Below are 19,941 nucleotides of genomic sequence, written 5' to 3'. Positions count from 1 at the left end.
TTATTACACCTTCTGCCATCGGCAGTAGCAGGGAGAAGACTGGGGTGAGTGAAAATAACAGCTATCGCTAGCAGGAAGGTCTACAGAAAGCGCTAGAGAGCTGCCACCCCAACCATCTTATGGGACAGAAATCCTCTCCAGTCAAGCACATTGCAACTGCATGCACCACAGACTTTGGTACCTGAAATAAACTGGACTCCATTTAACCCCCATGTCTGTCAAAAGATGTTTAGCCGTATGAATAAACAGAAGAAAGGGGCAGCGTGTAAAGAGGATTTTATTTTGCTGCAGGTATTATGTGGGGAGAAACCCCTTAGAGGTACCCAGTGGCCCACTGACCTCCTGAGCGCTCTGGATGCTGTGGAGCATGTGGGGGTAGTTGGTGGGCACCATACAACCTGTGTAACTCCGTCTGCTCCTCACAGCAGTCAGAGGCAAACCCCCAGAGATCCTGATCACGGGGGGCAGCTGTGGTCCTCCTGTGTATTAATTTACAGCAGACACTTGCCAGATATATACAGGCATGTGGTGAGAGAGGCCAAATGAAAAAAAAAAACAGCATCTAGTTCATTTCAGTCTCCTCCTGCTGGTAACTTCTACGGAATGCTAAAGTAATTTATTGTAAAGATTTAGTTATGTTTTAAAATATTGTAAAAATTCTGCTCAGACCTTGGAATTATGCATATGTATTTTAAAATTTGAAATTATACACACATTTATATAGATCTATATGTATATGTTCCCCCACAAATTTTGCAATACTGCAAACTGAATTTGGTCAATGATTTTTCTTTGGAAAGCTGAAAACTTTGTGGAGAGGGGTCTGCAGTGCTCCTTCGGCTTGAAGGTGAGCTGTAACATACCCGAAATCCGTTTCTTCATCTGTTGATACCATGGAGCAGACAGAGCAGAGAAAATAAAACCATAATGTGCCACCAAAGTTGTGCTGACATTCGTGGAGCTGAGCAGTCTCAACCTTGCTGACATCTAAGGCCTCAGTCCTGCACCGGGGAATTTTCATAGATGCAGGAACATCTCCATAACCTGGTCTCTACATCCTGGCTCACAGACCTGCACTAGATGGAGCAGCATTTACAGCCATGCTGGATAGCTACCTGGATAGGCAGGACACTGCTGACACCCTTTGTATGGCCTTTGGCCATGTGGGACCAGCAGTCTGGGACTGACTGGGCCACTTCGTGAGCCTCACAGCCCACTGATGGACACCAGCACCCATGAAGCAGCACGGGACTGCGATGGAAACGCTTCCTAAGGAGGAGAAGCTAGAGGATGTGTGGCAGCAGAGAAGATGGAGGGATGTGCCTGGAGGAGGGTGAAGGCCTCAGTGGCTCCAGTAGACAAGTCAGAGTTGGAACTCAAGCAAAAATATCTCAGCCGAGGGCTTTTTATTTAGACACTGAGCTCAGGGAGGAGGTAAAAGCAGAGGCCACCTGTTTGCTAAATGAGAAAGGGCATTTCCTCCCCGCACTGCTCGGTTCTCGGTCCCCTCCGGGGGGACACTGCCCCCCCTCTCGGAGGCCAGGGGGCTCGGGCTGCCCCACACGTCCCTTGGGTCGGCGCCCCCGGTCACCTTCCCTCAGACACCTCCCCCAGCCCCACGGTCTCAGCCCCCGGATCTCTCAGTCCTGTCGCTTCCCCACCCCCGCCGAGTCCCTGTCCCTGTCCCCGTCCCCGGGCCGCCCCCCGCCCCGCCGCCCTCCCCGCCCAGCCCCTTCCCCTCCCCTCGCTCCTTAAACCCGCGGCCGCCGCGGCCCAGCCCCTCTCCCGCTCCGGCGCCCGGGCCGGCTCCCGCGGCCGCCGCGTCCCGCTGCCGCCCTGCCCTGCCCTGCCGCCGGCCGGCTGCCCGCCCGCCGCTCGGATCGCCCCCCGTCCTTCCCCCCGTCTTTCCCCCGTCCTTCCCCCTCCTTTCTCCTCTCCTCTCTCCATTCCCCCCCGCCCCGTTTCCCCCCCCCAGAGGATGCAGCGTTTTGCCCATCCCCGCTCTGTCACCAGCATGTCCCCGTGAGCGCGCGTGTGCGCACGGGGGGTTCAGGAGGGGGGTGTCAGTGTGCCTGGCTGTGGCTGGCTGCGTGTCCGTGGGTCCCTGTGTGCGCTCCTGGCCCCGCACGCCCACCCCCCCCCCCCACCGCAACCCCGTCCCGGCCGGGCTGCGGGCGGCTCCGCGTGCCCCGGCTGCGTGCTGAGCTGAGCGGGGCCCGGGCGCTGGGCACCAGCCCCCGCCTCGGTGGTGCTGTGCTTGTGCAGGTAAGAGGACATCTACGGGTTTACAAGCCTGGCACCCGGGGCACTGCGGCTGAACACAACCTTCGCTTTGTCCGTTTCTTTCCATTTTTTCCCTAGCGCAGACAGGCAGCTCAAGTTCAAAAGAAGAAATTTTTTTTTTTTTTTTTTTTTTAAATAAGAGGACATGCAGGAACAGGATCTGTCTTTTACAAAGAAAATCCAGAAGGAACTGTGTTACGTTATTCTGACTCTGGGTTTCTTTGTTCTTTCCTTATAGTCAACAAAGTTTTCAGCCCACAGTCTGCCTCGGCACCCGAATCAGGCCTGGCTCAGCCCTCCGGTTGTGCTTAGCAGATGCAGAGTGGGTTCACTGCAGGTGATAAAGTGGAGACGAGGGATGTGTAATGCCTTCATTGAAGAAAGCCGCTGAAAAAGTTCAGAGCTGACAGGACGTTTTCAGATGTGAAGGTTACATTACAATTACTGGGTTTAGGGTTGCTTCTCTTAATCTTGTATGCCTTGGGATTTTGACGACCTAACACCTTCTTGTATTCTGTCTACGTGACACTTTAGTTGCTATCAGTATGTGGGAATACTATGCTGTGTTAACAGGGTAATGTTTTCTTCAGTTCATGTTTATTACAACTGTGCTGTGCATCACTTTCTACCTATAGCCTCTAAGTCTTCCTCTAAGCTGCCTAATTCAGCAATTCCTTCTTGTCTGTATTCTTACAAAGCTAGTGTTCTTTAAAAAGTGTACTGACTGCTTCACAGCTGACACTTTACAGGCATTAGTATGCACACCGTGCTGTGCCTGTTTGCACGTATTTTGATTAAGACCTTAAAATAACACAGCCCATCTGCGCAGTGTGGACACTAATGGAATCATTCTCAGGATGATGCACCTGCAAAATCTGTGTATGTAACTGTGTGCTTAATTTTCACCCAGGATTACTCTAGATGCATGCCTGAATCTCTTATTCTTTTACAATTGCCTGTTTAGAAATCCGATTTGTGGGAGTTTGTATAAATACTGAAGAATAAATATTAATTGATAAAATAGTAGGGGAAGTTTCTCAAATAGGTTAGGCAGACAATTGCAAGGTTTATTCCACTTTAAAAGCTTAATTACTTCTTTTTAAGAGTAGGTATATACTAATTTTTACTCAAGTTTCAGTCCTTCTACCAACTGTCATGCATATTTCCCAGTGTGATGCTGCTATTCTGAATATAGAAAGTTCATAGTCCACAGTTGGGATGATGCTCTGAAGTAATTTTCAGTAAGACATATCAAGTACGTGAAGATATATTGTTAGAATTTACATCATGAAGTGTTTAGGAATGCTATTACAAAAGAAAGTTCTGAGCATGTATTGCAGATTCACTGTGTATCTTCAATAAGTGTGTTGTGTTGCTTCTAAGAGGCAGTGTGCTGTTTTGGGATCCTTTCTGGTGAAACTGAGGCTCAGTGAAGTTAAGAGTCCCATTCTGAACTTAGTGGGCAGCCGACCAACTGATGAATGTCATCTGGTTTAGGTTAGGATTACTGCAAGTACTTTGCAGAAGGGCAGCTCTCAATACATTGCAAAGCGAAGGGAAGAAACCACGTCTTCTGACTTCCCAAACAGCAGGTGATGGTGCCATTCTCTTCTGGGATCAGTCTGGGGCCAAATCTTGCTTGTTGTATGAGTGCAGAGAGTATTCTCTTTAAGTGTTTGTCTCTCAAATTTGAGTGAAACCAATGCCATGAATGAGAAGAGGCTTTAAGTTGGAATAGCGCATCTGATGGAGGACTTACTGTGAGGGAAGTATCGGTATGACTCATGAATATGACTCAGTGTGATGGAAGGACAAGGTCCCCAATGAGGACCTAATAAAGGAAGAATTAGCTGGAAAAATTAGTTTGTTTCTTTGGTCTGTGGGAAGCTTTTCCTGAGCTCAGAGACCCAGACAACGTGTGGGTGAGCGTGTCTGTAGCACCTATACATACACATAAGTCTTTTCTTGCTTCTGCTGATATTTCATGTCATTTTAGGGCAAGCATCCTTGCTACATGCTGGAGCTAGCTTTTGTTTCTGGCCTTTATGATACTGAAAATAATAGGAATAAAAGAACACTTTTATTTCCAGCATGTGATAACTTTCTTGCTAAAATACATTTCTGCGATTTCTTGGTAATTACCTTGGTTTCAAAGGATATTTCAATTTGTCATACTGCAACGCTTTCTTCTAAAACCTGTTTTGATTAATCACTGCTGGGTGATTGCAATTCCTCCCTTTTAAAAGCCATTCTTAAACTCTTCCCCTTTCTCATGATGAGGAGCAAAATCTTTAAGAAAAAACCTGCATCATATCAACGTCTGTCTGTACCACCACACCTGAGTAATATGGGTGGTACTGGGCAATTTCAGTTGTTCAGGCAGTGCCAAATTCCCCAATCTTTGTTAGATAAACTTAATTATATACTGTCTCTGATGACAGTGAAGTATCCCCTTCCAGCCTTTCCAACTCTGTTTTCCCTAGTGAGGAGGACGGGACAGTGCATTTCTACCTTTACAAGTAGCTCTTTAGAGAGCAGCCATTCCTGCAGGTCTTTCTGTGGCCAAAGGAGTCTAAAGACAGGAATACTGGGTCCGTCTTGGATGCTGCTCGCTTTATATTAGGCACTACCACCTGTTACAAAGATGTTTTGGAGCATGACAGCTCCAGTTTTGGGAATGAGGAAAGGAAGAGACAGTATCTACAGAAATCACTAAACTGTAACTGAGGAATTGGGAAAATATTTAGAAGTTTTTTTAAGAACAGGAAAAAAGTAGGAAAATAAACATATTAGAAACTATCCTGTCATATTTGGACACCAACTTACTGTTAATTTCCTTCATCATATACTTTATTTTACTCGATGTTTTTGTAATGCTTTGTTCCAGTTACTGTTGAAGGTTTTCTGGTCCCCTTCAATAGAAGTCACATCAGGCTTTTGAAGTTGCCATGAGTTGAGATGGCTCTGTCCCAGCTCAATTAGCAGAGCCAAGCAGAAGCATGTATTTTGTAGACAGAGAAACTTCTGCAAAGACCTCCCGTTGTGCTTCTGGAAGACTACTTAGATGTTTTAAGCTTGAAGTGGTCTGCTTAAGCTGCACTCAGACTTACATTTTCCTTGGCAAGCAAGTATGCAATCTTGTGAGGTAGTAAGTGATGACATTCATTTTAAAGATTTGCATTTCAAATTTGTTTTAAAATCACTGCTAGGTTTTGGGGTGTTTTTCAGGGGAGAGGAAGTGTTAGTCCTAATGAACTTGACTTATAAATGACATCATGGGTCAGTAAATTGAAGGCAAAGTTAAGGATTTTTGCCTCAACGTTGCAGCTAAAAGCCCATTGGGCTGTAGTCAGGGGTCGTGGATAAAGGACGTTGCTCTGGCAGATGTGCTGCACAGTCTGTAGCAAGTCAATGGCTCTGTGCAGTCAGTTCTTTCACCCATGAATGACAGATAATATTAGAAGGAGGTCTTACGTTAACTGCAACATTGGGATCCTAAAAAAAAAAAAAAAAAAAAAAAGGTGTTTTTTATTAGTTCAAAGCATTCTGATTTTTTATTAATTGAGAAATAGATTCTCTAATGGCCAGCAACATTTCCAGAATTCAAGCTGCAAAAAGAGACTAGCTGGATTCAGTTTTGGGGAAGTATGGTTTCATAGGATCATCTAGGTTGGAAAAGACCTTTAAGATCATTGACTCCAACTGTTAACCTAGCACTGCCAAGTCCACCACCAAACCATGTCCCTAAGCACCACATCTACATGTCTTTTAGATACCTGCAGGTACTCAACCACCTGGGCAGCCTGTTCCAGTGCTTGACAAACCTTTGTGGGAAAGAAATTTTCCTGATATCCAATCAAAACCTCCCCTGGTGTAACTTGAGGCCATTTCCTCTTAGTATATCAGTTCTTACTTAGGAGAAGAGACCAACACCCACCCTGATACAACCTCCTTTCAGGTAGCTGTAGAGAGCAATAAGGTGTCTCTTTCCTGAGCCTCCTTTCCTCCAGGCTAAACAGATCCAGGTCCCTCAGCCACTCTTCACAAAACTTGTGCTCCAGACCCTTCACCAGCGTCACTGCCCTGCTCTGGACACGCTCCAGCACCTCAATGTCTGTCTTGCAGTGAGGGGCCCAAAACTGAACACAGGATTCGAGGTGCGGCCTCACCAGTGCTGAGTACAGGGGGACAATCACTGCCCTGGTCCTGCTGGCCACACTGTTTCTGATACAGGCCAGGATGCCATGGGCCTTCTTGGCCACCTGGGCACACTGCTGGCTCATGTTCAGCCAGTCATCAGCCAGCACCCCCAGGTCCTTTTCTGTCAGGCAGCTTTCCAGCCACCCTTCCCCAAACCTGTAGTTTTGTGGGGGGCTGGTGTGACCCAGGTGCAGGACCCAGCGCTGAGCCCTGTTGAATCTTGTGTCTGCTCACAGCTCCCATGGCAGCCAGCACCAGCAAGTGCAATTGGAATGACTTGTCATCTAACATCTTGCTTTCTTTCTGTCCTGGAAAATGTCACTGGTGAAAAAATCTGACCACAGATTTTATATGGGGGAATGATGCCTTGGGACCCCAGATTTGCCCTGGCATGGCTTTAAAACCATGGAAGTGCAGGTGCTGCAGGATAGGGCAGGCAGGTCCCCCTTTTATGCCTGGGACATATGCATGAAGCTCCCTTACTGACCATCTAGCCTACTTCCATGACTCTTGCAGTGTGTCTATACTCCAGAGGCTCAACAGAGACCTTATTGCTCTCTACAACTACCTGAAGTGTTAACAAAAATGACACGTCCCTCTGTTCAGAGATAGTAATGTAACAGTGAGAACCCTACAACCCTTGTATTCCATCTCAGGACTTTTCCTTTCCTTTACATGATTTCCTTTGCACTTGCTGGTGCTGGCTGCCATGGGGGCTGTATGTAATGACCCCCAGACATGATCATCACAGCAGAGGAGCTTGGCTAGGGGTGTGGGGGGAAGTCTACACTGATTTCTTCTTCCCACTCTACTCCTGATGTCCGGCTCCACTGATTAGGCTGAAATATTTTATCATGTGAATATGATCTGCAAAACAGGACCAAGAGTTCTGGTTGAGGGAAAATTTACTTATTCATTCCTAGTCTGAATATGAGGGTGGGAGGGAGCTGGTAATATTTTCAGCATCACTAAAAGGTTGATGAAGATTAAATATCTGATACTCCACCTAGCAAGGAAAAAGTATGCAAATGTTATTATTGCCTTGAGAAAACCATTTCAGGATTGGCAGTAGGTGGGTAGATGGTGGATATATTACCTGCCAGAGACTTGTGGTATAGATTAGACATCTAATCTGGAGTGTGGGGAAAAAGAAACAACCCACCCCTCTAATGAACATTATTGTTCTACAACAGATACGTTATTTCCTACTGGTTAGTGGAAAATTAATTTCACATCACAGGCGATGCAAGTAGTGAGATAGATTTTGTTTCCTTGTGCTGTTAGAAGCAATCTTGGTGGGGGGAGGGGGGGGGGAGGGGGAGGGGGGGGGAAGGAGAGTTTCTTTGCTTGGGAGCCTGAAAGTGGGCTGGGTTCCCATGCTTTATTATATTGAGGTTTTCATGACAGAAACCTTGTAGCTTTGTGTACAGTGACAAACAAGAGCTGAGATTTCTGGAAGTACTTTGACTTGAAAAGGCTTCTTCCTGTAAAACAGTATGAAAACTCTTTAAAAACTTCCCATTTCTTCACTAGTATGGAGGAAATTTAGCAATAAAGAGAGGGCAGGTGCCCGTGAGCCCTGGCACTTGCTTGCAAACCTTGCGCTACCGAAATAGCGAAGCAGCCCATCATGAGAGCACATTGCGGAGTTACAAGTCTCTCACCAAGGTGTATGTGGCCTCAGACCTGGCCAACAAGTGCAAAACCTGGAGATGATCTGGTTACATGTCACAAAGCTTTTCCAAGCTACGTTGGCCCTGACAATTCATTAGAAATGAATGAAATTGAGTTATGGCTCATATTTTGCAAGTGCTGTCAGTCCTGATTATGCAGCTGTCTAGATTTTCTTTGCTCAGGGAGTACTGCTATCACAGAGCTTATCTACTATGCAGTATACATATGGTATCCTTCCCCAGCTTACAGAATCTATTTACTTTGCATTGATTCAGTTCCTTAGAAATTAATCTTTGATTCTTTGCAAAATAGAAGGATCCATTGAGTTCAGTTTAAGCAACTTGATTTGATTATTGTTATGTCCTGAATATTGATTCTTAAGTGATTGTAATAAGAGATGCCAAAACTGCCATATTTCATATTGCATTTGAGGGGGATGTTTAAACCATTGACAGTTTTAAATATTTTTGGACTCTTCAATCTAAGCTTAGCCAACACTTGGTTGTGGTTTGACTGCTTATTACCCAAGTGCAATTTTTGTAGTGCTCTGTTTGTTTAACTGTGTTGAATTACGTGCCTATTGCCAGCATCCAGGTATTTCTTTCCAGAGAAACCAGATTTCTATTGATTGTCATAAAAAGAATTATTCTGCATATCGATTGCAAAGATTTTATTTGAGCTGGAAAGTTTAGAGCTGAGGGGTACCGGGTGATTTCTGTTGGCTCCACATTTAGTATAAAACTAATTACCACTTGTATGATGGAACTTCAGTAATTCTAATTTCATCAGCAGATAAAGGGTATGAATAATCTGCATGGACTTTATTGGTTACCACTGCAGTTCTTCGAAATGAAACAACAGCTGGTACCTATTTCAAAGTACTTCTTACACTGGGCATCCCTGCAACCCTTTATCCATTTCAGTGTAGGACACATTTTTTCTCCACAATAAGTGGAACGCCCTGATGAAACTATAAGGTAGAAATGCAAAGGAACGTGTCATTTTCAGTCCATTGTAGTATTTGATAAAAGAAGTGTGCTCAGTGCTGGTCGTTGCACAGGATACGAGAAAATCTTCAGCAAACCCCGTTCACTAGATCTAGACAGGGCAGTCAGGCATGGTGGTTTTAACTCCTGACTGGGAAATTAATTCTGTACCTGAGAAGAGACAGCAAGGCACAGCCCTTCTGTGGCACCCGAAATTCATCCGATCCCTGCAAGCACTGGCCAAGCTCAGATCTGCTTCATTTATACAATCTGCTGCATCGCAGCCCAGGATGTTCCCAGTCTGAACATGGGACCTGACAATGTAGTTCTGCAATGGCCAGTGACTTCACATTCCTGCAGCAGGAAGAAAAAAAAAAAAAATCATTCTTTTTGTAAAGGAGACCACTTTAGCATATGTAATAAAACTGTTCACCCACTCTGGGAGGCTGGGGCAGGAGTGAATTGCTCATTCCCAACAGATGGGTTGACAACCTTTGTTCAAGTCTGACTTTTCATAAGCCACCTTGTGCTTGAGTTTTCACAGCAATTTCCCCTGTCCTGCTTTGCTGTTTTCTTACGGTACCACCTCTAGAGTATTTCTAAGAGTGTTCTTTATGTTTTCTGGGGCCTTTTCTTAATTATACGAGTAGGTACTTTTATGATTGATTCCTGAAATTAAAATGGTTTACAAGTGGGCTTATTTTAACTTTTTCTTCTGCCATTGCTTGGGTTTATTACTGAGTGCATTTTCTGTTCTTTTTTCATTCAAGTTATTTGTGTACTTCTGAGTAGTTTCTTGGTCTTTTTAATTCACTGTTCTGTCTATTTTATTGCCACCTTTGACTTTTTTTCCCCTTTCAGAAGATATCTCTATTGTCATATTTTCTTCCCTTAGCATCCTTTCCACTTCCCTTAGCAGCTGTTCCCAGACTATGGGCCATGACCCCTCAAAGGCTGTGGCAGTTATGAGTGGGCTATAAAATTAAGTTGCTAATTTTAGATGTGGCGACACAAGGAAGTTGGAGAAATGTTGCTTTCCAAGACACCCTCTGATCAAGCTGTATATAAAGAGAAATCACTTTTCCTTCAGCAGTTTCTGAGCTAAGACTGATAACAGCATGCAGCAAAACAGATAAAACATAAAATATCCTTATGCCAGATTCCACTGGTATGATAAATAACTTAAAAACTTTTACTGTTACTTCAAGCTCTCTGCATTTCCATATCTGTGGTTTTGCTCCCTGTCTCTCTCCCAAAGAGTATTTTTGAAGGTAATAACCCATGAAGGAGGTCCTGGCCAGTCAAGGAAGCCACAGAAGGAACTTGCAGGTACACTGAGTTTTGGTGAGTCTGTCCCCCTAGTTGAAAGACTTGCTGTCAGCTTTGTAGGTCTTCAGGATTCATAAGGAAAAAACCTCAAACCAAGCCAAGAAAAAGCACCACCAGAAATAAGCAGTAAGAACTCTGTGTTAACCAGTGTCACTTCTTCCCTTAGCTGTACGCTTTTGCTTTTCTCTTCATCAATGACTTGAAAATACATCATATCATGGGCTGAATTCCCTTGAAGAATTGCCATGGCAAGTGGCATGGATGGGCATAGTCATGGGGCAATGGCTGTGCCACCCATTTGTGTGGTGTTTAATCTCACCTGGGTCTGTGTGCCTCCAGCAGAGAGGCCAAGTACGTCTGGAGATGGGCCCTTTCTGCCCAGGATGGCATGATGGGTCACCTCACCTAGTTTTATGTCTCTGTTGGAAACTTTCCTGCTGAGCCAGATACCCCTCACTGCCTTTAGAAACGGTGAAGAAAAATAGGGAGGTTTTGCAGGATGATTCATCGGACCTGTTTGAAATGCATTACTCTCCTAGAAGTGTCTGTTCCTCTCTATGGATTATAAAGGGCTGGTGGGTGGTTTACTGAAGTATAGACAACTACACTGTAAATCTCTGTGCCTGGACAGATGAATCTCCATCATTTCAATAAGGCTTCAGGGCATCACCTAGCGGGACTACATTCCCCACAGGCAGGCTGGGGGGGCATGGCTGTTGGCCAACATTCAGTGGCATCTCTCTTGCAATAAATTAGCACTGCAGAAAAGTTTTGTATTGAATGAAACTAGCAGTTTAGGTGAGCAGGAGGGTCCGGAACAGCTGTAGCAGGATGATGTGGGAATTTTATCCCAGGCTCTTTCAGGAGGTCTGCAACATGACAGCAATGTGTAGCCAAGGGCTCCATCATCCATACAGATGGTATAGGAAGATATAGGCCATTGTGACAGCACGTTGTCTTAAGAAAGCTGCTCTTTCCCTCCTTTAGGGTCCGATGCAGAAGAGGGATCATGTTGGCTTTGGGGAATACTAGCTTTTGGGTTAATTTAGTTGTCCCCTGTGACCAATTTAAGACTTTACTGACATGAAGAAAGTTTTTCTCTTGCATTGAAATGAGCCAGCAAAAATAACTGCTGGAACATGGCGACAATTTTCTGTGAATCCAAAAAAAAAAAATGATCGTTTCACTTATTCCTGTTATAAATGGGATAATGTTTATTAATTCTGGTTTTTCATTAAGAGGCTCCACAGAGCATGGATTTTTCCATTGTCAGTCCTACGCTGCATGCAAAAATTGCCCTTTATCTATGAAGTCTCTCAATTAAATAACAGTATTATGAACACTCTTGATCCATGCCTAGGTGGGAGGATCCATGCCACTGTGCATACAGCTTTTCTGCCTCATTACCAGCTCTTCTTGTTTAGCTAACTTGTTTGCCTGATCAGACAAGTGCTAACTCTCTCTCTGTTCTGTGACACCATGCTGTATTGGATGACAACGAAGCAGATAGGAGAGTTTTTCTCCTTCAGTACCCTCTGTAAGAATGGGGAGTGTGAGGAGGCTGTTAACACCTTTGGATCTTCTACAGCTGTGTACTCATGGGATTTGTGAAATCCTGTCTATTAGATTGTAAACTAGTTTGGCACAAGGATAATGTCTGGTAAACAGGACACTCTTTGCTCCTGTCCCAGCAGAGATAACATGGGACAGGAGGGCTTTCCTTTTGGTGCAAGACCTGGACTGCTGGGCTGAGCTTAGTTCTTGCTCTGCCACAGGAATCTTATGCAAAACAAATTCTTCAGTGTCCAAGCCCCCGTCTGAAAAACTGGCATTTTAAAGACCAGCTGACAGGTGAAGAGCCTGGTTATAGCCCTTTTCTAATCCCTCCGGGACTGTTTCTAATTCAGCTCATAACAGAGACTTGCTGGGAGATGCATCCTGATGGAAGACTTGAGCCACGGTGGATCAGATGAGGGAGCATTTTATTTTAGGACTTAAAAAAACTCACTTAGGATAGAGAAAATTGGAGGAGCTACCATGGGTAAATCATGGGTATTTCTTCAGGGCAGAGCCTGACTTTGAACTGTTCCCTGTCAGAATTTCCCAAGGTGCTGTAACAGGCACCATCACTGAAACAAGTTCTGAGGTGAAGATATACACAGTTATACTTCAGGAGACAAGCAGGCTGAAAGAAGAGCTGGGGAATGGATTTGTCCACCCCATCCCCACTCGTCCCACCATGTGCTCATGTTGTTTATTCACAGGCTAACTCCCCTTTCCTCCCGAACGGCTCTTCTGACATTGCTTGGGAGCTGTGACAATGCCAGGAGCAGCACCCAGACTCCGGAGCAGGAGAAGGGTGACCAGGAGGGTCTCGTAGGTTTTACAGTAGGTTCCTGTTGTCTTTGTGGGTTTTAAAGACAGTCAGTTATCACCAGGTCATGCTTCTGGAATTACAGCTGTTTCGAGTGTGTTGCCTTCTGCCAAGAGCAGCTTTCTTCCCAGGCATCTGGTTGATCATTGGGCTTGTTTTGGCCTTTTAAAAACCACTTGTTTCCTATCGAAGCAGGACTGTCCTTTGGCCCTAGGAGTTGTGCTATCTTGTATTTTACTGGAGATGCTCCTTTTTAGCTTATGGTTTATCAAAAAAGACAAGCTTGTGGCCTTCTTGGAGAAGTCAAACGGAATCACAGAAGAGTCTCTGAATTTCATGCCCTGGGGTATAAAACCCCTCTGATATGTACCAGAAAAAGTTAAAAGAATTGGAATTAAAAGCTAAAATTTGCAGAAAGAGGTTGTCAAGTATTAGATACCGGGGGCAAATTTTCAAAAGATTTTGCTATAGTTTTCTAGGAGAAAGGAGAAATAGGGTACCCAAATCTCATTAAATGAATAAATAAATAAATAAATTAGCCTGATACGAAGGAGAATAAACACTTAAGTCTTCCATCAATGATGTCACTGAAGTGAAAGTCTTAAGATGCATTTGAAAATGTATCTTAATGGAAATGCTGCTTCCTTTGTTGAACATGTATAAGAACAGTGGCACGCATCTTTCTTTCAGTGCCTGCTTCTGTGCCATACGCTATGGGATCCCAAATCCCAAACTTTTAATGGGAAAAGTTGGTGATGAGTAGATTTTCTGATTAGGTGGGAACTCAGGGATTGCTCAGGGATTACTTTATATCCAATTCTATATTTAAGGCACAGACTTCTCTTTCTCGAGGGTTCTTCATTGTACCACCTGAGTTTGGGGAAAGGCCTCTGACCTTGTTCACACTGATGTTTTCTTAGATAGTAAGAATCAATCCCTTGAGATATGGTTTAGATGATGCCTAAACAGAATGGGAAATAGAGATAGGAAAACTAATGCCATCCTTCCTATAGGTTTAATGCTTTCTGGGAATAAATCCATGAGGTATAAGAAGGGTTCTGTCACTAGCAATAGTTATATGTGATTTAATCTTTCAACAGTGCATTTGGTGTTACACAGACTTAAGTGGAAAATGACCTGCAATTTATTGAGGCTTCTACCGTGCTGGCTTTATTTAGGGGCAGATTCTGTCATTCCAATAAAGAAATTATGGAGCGCTTTAATTTGCTAAGAGGTATGCTGAGATACCAGTGGGATTGTCAGAATATTGATCTTTTTGCAAGCTGTGTTATTAAATCAGCAGAGCTAGCAAAGACTGTAGTCATTTCTGAATCACTTACTTCGGGGTGTGGTATTTAATAAAAGAAAATTACATTGGCTTCCACTGATGTGATGAATTTAGTAGAAACACCTGACGTACTAAACTTCATAACTTTTAAAATGTGCATAACTTTTCAACATGTATAACTTTTAAAATGCTTTCAATAATTATCATAATCTGTTCGATTAAAATTATGAGCGAAATAATTTTTTAAATTTGTCTATGACAAGTTATGAAAAAATAATGCACTCAGGCTGCTTTCTACAGCAAAAGCAGGTGAGCTAGAACATTTCTGGCAATATCCTTTCTAGGCAATTGCATCAGGAAATGCCTGAAATCACAGTCTAGAAACCACTGACCTGATTGCCAGGCTGCAATCTGAACTGAATGGGTATCTGCAAACACTGGTATGTTCCGCAGTACACAGATGCCAATACTGGGACCAGCACAGAGACCGGTGTATCCGTCTGCAGGTGAACGGGGTGTTAAGCAGTGCTTGTGTGATGTCCTGGGCCAGGCGGGAGGCGAGGGCAGCCATTGCCCAAGCAGTAATCACGGGAGGCACTGCGGCAGGGATAGCCCTTCCTTACCGTCCTTCTCTTCTGCATTTGTGGTGGCTGTGAGGCTACTTTGGTCCCTGGGAGGGGTAGAGTAGATCCCAAGTTCTGCCCACATCCTGCCCATCCCTGCCTGTTTACTTGCAGTGCTGTAGCCTGCAAGAAAGGCATTTCTCTGCCGCAGGACAGAGCTCAGAAATAAGGTAGGTCTTAATGTGGCTAAGAGTCACGTGCTGGGAAAAATACTTCCCCCCCCCCCATTCTTTTCCTAAGATGAGGAACAGGCTAATATAATCCAGTCCTAGATAAAATCTTTGCATTTTCTCTAGAAATGTTCCCTTTGCTGTGAGATTCACACTATGCAAAGGCAATTCTCCTATTTATAACTTGTGGTTGAAGAGAAGTCTCTCATTCAGTGGAAGAATCATCTTAGGGTGACTGCTGAATGGATTTAAATGCTTTGGTAACATATTTATTTTAAGACCTTGTCCTCTGCAGCAAGGCGGGTCAGCCTCAGCATCAGGGTCTGTGTGGCTTTATTCATACTTTGCACTTTTGCAATTCCACTGGGACTTGGTTTGGGTTTTTTTTTTTGCTGTTGATTTTGATTTTTCTTTTTTATTTACACTAATACATAGAGTTGCATCTGCACATCAGGATAGAGCCAGGCTCTGAGACACCAGAGATTTGCTGCTATGAAAAAGTAATTGATTCCTGCTATTTGGAATCTGATGAAACTGAAATGTGTTAAGGTTGAATACTTAGCCTGCACTTGCATGATCTTTCCAATAACTCATGTACCTTTGAAGTCGCTTCATTGTCCTGACTTTCCTGTTCTTGAACTGTTGCCAGTCAAACTGAGTCCTCCTGGTGTAATTTATAGGCAGCAGTCATAAAGATGACATTCGTACATTGGTATGTGGGGAAGAAATCTTTTTGCCTCTAGGATGTTATTAGGAACAAGATGAGAACTTGTGAATATTTTCCAGGTATCATAATGTTTTAATATAATGGAATATTGAATAACATTGGTGATAACATCACAGCAACATGTGGCAGAAGAATTAGCATTTCTCTTACACTGAAATACAGCTATCTTTGTTCTAGCTTAAGGTAAGTTGGACTTCAAAAATCTTAATGCTGAAACCTGTATTATAGCTTTTAATATTGTTTTTTGTCTTTTAATGCTTTCAACCTCAGAGGGACTTCACCTATGAAGTACACAAAAACAGGGAAAACAGTGGTCTCGTGGCTATCTTGTGGCATTTCTGTGGATATAACTGAATGCTTCATAAAAGTAATGGACTAGCTTTAATAAAAAGCATCCCAAAGCAAAGCTTTTAGAAGAAATCTACTAGTATGCTATGGAGGATGTTTTTGTGGGTTTTGGTTTGGTTTTCATGGTGAATGCCTCATAATTAGTGAAGTCATGGGCAAGTTAGACAAGCTGCTACAGGTGAATAAATGAATCAATGCATCAAACTAATGTAGTGGTTTGGAAAAGGAAGAAACAGTCCATTGCCAGTGAGAAGAGACTCGGGGGGTGTGAGTACGGATATGCTTTGCAATTTGCTCTGACAAACATTTTTCCGCAGGCTTCAGAAACAGTTCTGTGTCAAGACTGCAAACCTGCATTATGCTTTCAATGTTGGTTTCACGCACCTCAGAGGGAAACAAAATTCTGTCTTCTCCAAGGGCAGACCAAATGTGAAGAGCTAGCGTGCTTGTCTCTCAGGCTTGAAAGTCAAAGCTATTGTTAATGCAGGTGGGAGCACCAGAGAGAAGAGTTAAGCCCACAATAGTCTTCTGATCAGGCAGTGGATCCGAATACAGGAAACCAGCAGTACTCTCATCTGGTCTCACGTAGCTGTTTCAAGGAGTGGTGGTGGTGATGGGATGGAATTCCTTTCAACAGATAAATGCCAAACATGGCTATGGTACTGTATGATGCCAATCATTTAGAGAAGCTATGCCATAGAAATGCATAGTTTATGTAAGATGAACTAAGTACAGCGGCTCTCCAAAGCTTTCATATCCCAAGTAGTGTTGAAGTTCTGTTGCTTTGCAGCACTTGCTAGTAGATAAATGTAGCAAGACCAGAATTCTGATACAGCAAATATTTCTTCAGATCTAACATGTCAGGGTTCTTAAAGAGTTTTTCTTTTCCCATCCCCTTTATAGTGTATTGGGACTTATACCAGTTATTGCTTTAAGTGTAATCCTCCTCGGATGTCCGATTTGCCTGAGCGATGTAAGTGTTTGTGCCAGCATGGTTTTTCAGTGGAAATGAAAGCCACAGTTCAGCAGTTTAGATTTAAGCCTGCTGAATTTTGGAGAGAAAATTCTTTCCCCACATTTGGAAGTCACCTCAGCAACTCACATGCCATGCATGCCAGTTGGAAGCACAAGGGTGGAAGCTGAATGGAGAGCAGGGTTGCACCGAGGGTCCTGAAAGTTAGATATGTAAATAATGGCTGAAAAATGTACTTTAAGTTGCTTTAAAAAATGATTTCCAGCAAACATACTGTGAATGCGGTTGCTATGGCTACCAGCAGTGTTTTGTGGAGAACTTCTTGAGGTACTTACTGTTTAGTTGTACACAAATGCATAATTTTTCTTAAGTCTGAGGATTCAGCATCACCTTGTATTTGGATTCTCGAGACTAGGAAAAGCCAAAGTGCTATGTTGATCTTGAGATTATTTTTTTATTATTATTATACAAGTGAAACATTGCTAATGCAGCTGAGATAATGTGTTATTTCATTTCTTCTTTGTATGTTTGGGGTTCTTTTTAGGCTAAGGAATGCCTAATAGCATTGTGGGGTTTCATGTTTACCTTAGTAGGGAAAAAATGCAAATTCTTTAATTATTAACCACCAGCCTAGCAACTCATTCTGGGCCTAGAAGCCAGGGGAAGGTTTCAGATTAAAACATGACACTGCAAATAGAAGATGAATGCATTCATTCTAGAGATCAAGTACATCAGGCAATGGTAACTGAGCACTTAAACAACTTTCTAGTTCTGGTGTGGGAATATTCTGTCACATAAATCAAGAGTGATGGCTCTCTAGAGTAGGAAAAGTACTGCAACTTTTGTACAAGATACAGATGAGATACTGCTGTTATTAAGAATAATTTTGGGTTTATGTTGACCAGGAGGTCAGACTGTACATAATCATCCCTTTCAGCTGTAATAATCTATAAATAAGAGTTGTTTCCTGAATACAACAATATGAATATGAAAAACTTTCATACATTAGATTAGGTCTTACATGTATCCATGGAAAAAAGAGTTATAACACCCGATTTTATCTAAAAAAAAAGCACAGGCTGCCAGTCTTGATATCACAGAGAAAACAGCAAAACAAGCACAATCCTATTCTTTTTTTTTTTTTTTTTTAATTGGCAACAAGTAGATTAAAACAGTTACTCTTCAGAGAACAACTGTGTGTGAAATATTTGCTTATCTGTATATGGGGTAAATTCATGTGCATCTCTGTCCATCTTGGTGGTATTAGTACTTTGGCATTTTCCTTGGCATCAGAAGGAAAGCAAAGTAGCTGCTTCCTGCTCAGTGGGGCAGGAAATCTAGTGATGAGAAAGACGTAGAAAAAGGCCAAGGTACTCAGTGCCTTTTTGTAGCCTTTATTTTACCGGTGGGGACTGTCCTCAGCCCTCCAGGTTCCTGAGCCTACTTGCAAAGTCAGTGATAACAAAGCTTTACCCACTGGCACTTAGGACAGATGGAAATCAGGGCTGACTCCATCCCGTGCTGTTTATGGATACAGAAAACTTAGACTGAAGTTTAACCTTTAGGCAACTGAGGATTCCATGAATGCCCCATAATTTTAGTTCCCGTATCCATTATAATTCACCCAGAAACTGGCCTAAATCCTGCACAGGATGTTCTTAAGCTCTCTTTGTGTAAACTAGTGTAAAAGTTCAAAAAAGACATTGCTTTTCCTAGCTCCATTGTGGTCCTTCTACCCAAACTGCCTTTTCAAAGCCAATTTCATTATTCAGGAAGGGTTATCTGTTTAGAAATCTAGATGCAATTCTTCTGTTCCCCATTAGGCAAAGACTTCATACTCAAGTCTTTTCACCTTCTTCGTCTGAACTTGCTAAAGTTTCCTAGTATTACCATTGTCATCTGTTTGTTGTGGCTGCTTTTGGCTGACTTTATGTCACACTGACCAGATAGACATCTGTTGAAATATCAGTATCTGCTGGAATATCAATATCTAAATCTTAGCTCTTTGTCTAGTCTTCTGTTATTGCATCTGGGGAAAATAAGCACTTCTTGTGAGTAATGAATTTATTTTACTCATCCTCCTTAGAATGAGATAAAATCAATCTGGCTATGGATTTTTTTTTTTTCCTTTTCTCCATGAACTGGAAAGGGGACCCATCCTGAGGAGCTCAAGTATAAAACCACATACTATGTTAGTTAGACACCTACAGTCTAAACATGAGATAAATCCCAGCCAAAGCTCTGCAGTGACTTAGGAAATAGCCTAGTGTGAGACGATATCTTGAAATCATCTTTAAAGTCCAGAAAGGCACAGATGATACTTGATCTAACTTCTAGCATTGTGTCTAAGTGGGCATTTCTTTTCCATTTCTACAATTTTTCCATGACCTTTTTCTTCCACCAAAGTTTCCAATTTTGCATTTGCTGTTGTTTTCCTGGTAACTACTGTATGTCCTGCCATCTGATCCTGGCTCTCTCATTTTCAATTGTCTGTTTCCAAGGTAATACTGCTTTCCTGATGTCATCACACAGCCCTTGGCCATCTACCTGAACAGACCTCATGGATACAGATATAGTATCATACATGACCTATAAATAAAGATCAATACCCTGTTCCTGAGATAACAATTCAGTCTGCAAGGTTGTCACCAGTTCTGTTAGTCCTATGTTGATGGTGCCCATGGTGCTGGGCAGAGATGGCTGAGACATCAAGGATATGCTGCCCAACCAGTTTTATCTTCACTCAAAGCAGGTGCTGCATCAAGGCTGTGCTTCTTATTTCTGTTGTTTTAAAGGAGTCTGTGTTGGTGGTGAAGGCATCCACAATGCAGACCTCTGTGGTCAGAGAAGATGAGTCCTCCTCCCTCCTCCTAGCCCCAGCTCCTTTCATAGGAGAGAGAAGTGTTTGAAGTTAGAGCTAATAAAGATTTGAGGGACTTGCTTCCAAGATTTTCAGTCTGAAATCC

General features: G+C 43.1%; 1 protein-coding gene across 1 annotated transcript in view; it reads left to right on the top strand.

Annotated features, from left to right (window-relative positions):
- Nucleotides 1-2,033: 2,033 nt before the first annotated feature.
- Nucleotides 2,034-19,941, top strand: part of COL22A1 (collagen type XXII alpha 1 chain) — a 237,305-nt gene continuing 219,397 nt past the window's right edge. Inside the window, exon 1 of the mRNA XM_055706167.1 lies at nt 2,034-2,265. The gene's annotated coding sequence lies outside the window, so the exon portion shown is untranslated. The remainder of the gene's footprint in view (nt 2,266-19,941) is intronic.

This window comes from Falco cherrug, chromosome 3 (genome assembly GCF_023634085.1).
Source record: "Falco cherrug isolate bFalChe1 chromosome 3, bFalChe1.pri, whole genome shotgun sequence".
In the NCBI taxonomy this organism is placed as follows: domain Eukaryota; kingdom Metazoa; phylum Chordata; class Aves; order Falconiformes; family Falconidae; genus Falco; species Falco cherrug.
Note: the sequence above shows the minus strand (reverse complement) of the source record. Positions and strands in the feature narration are given on the sequence as shown.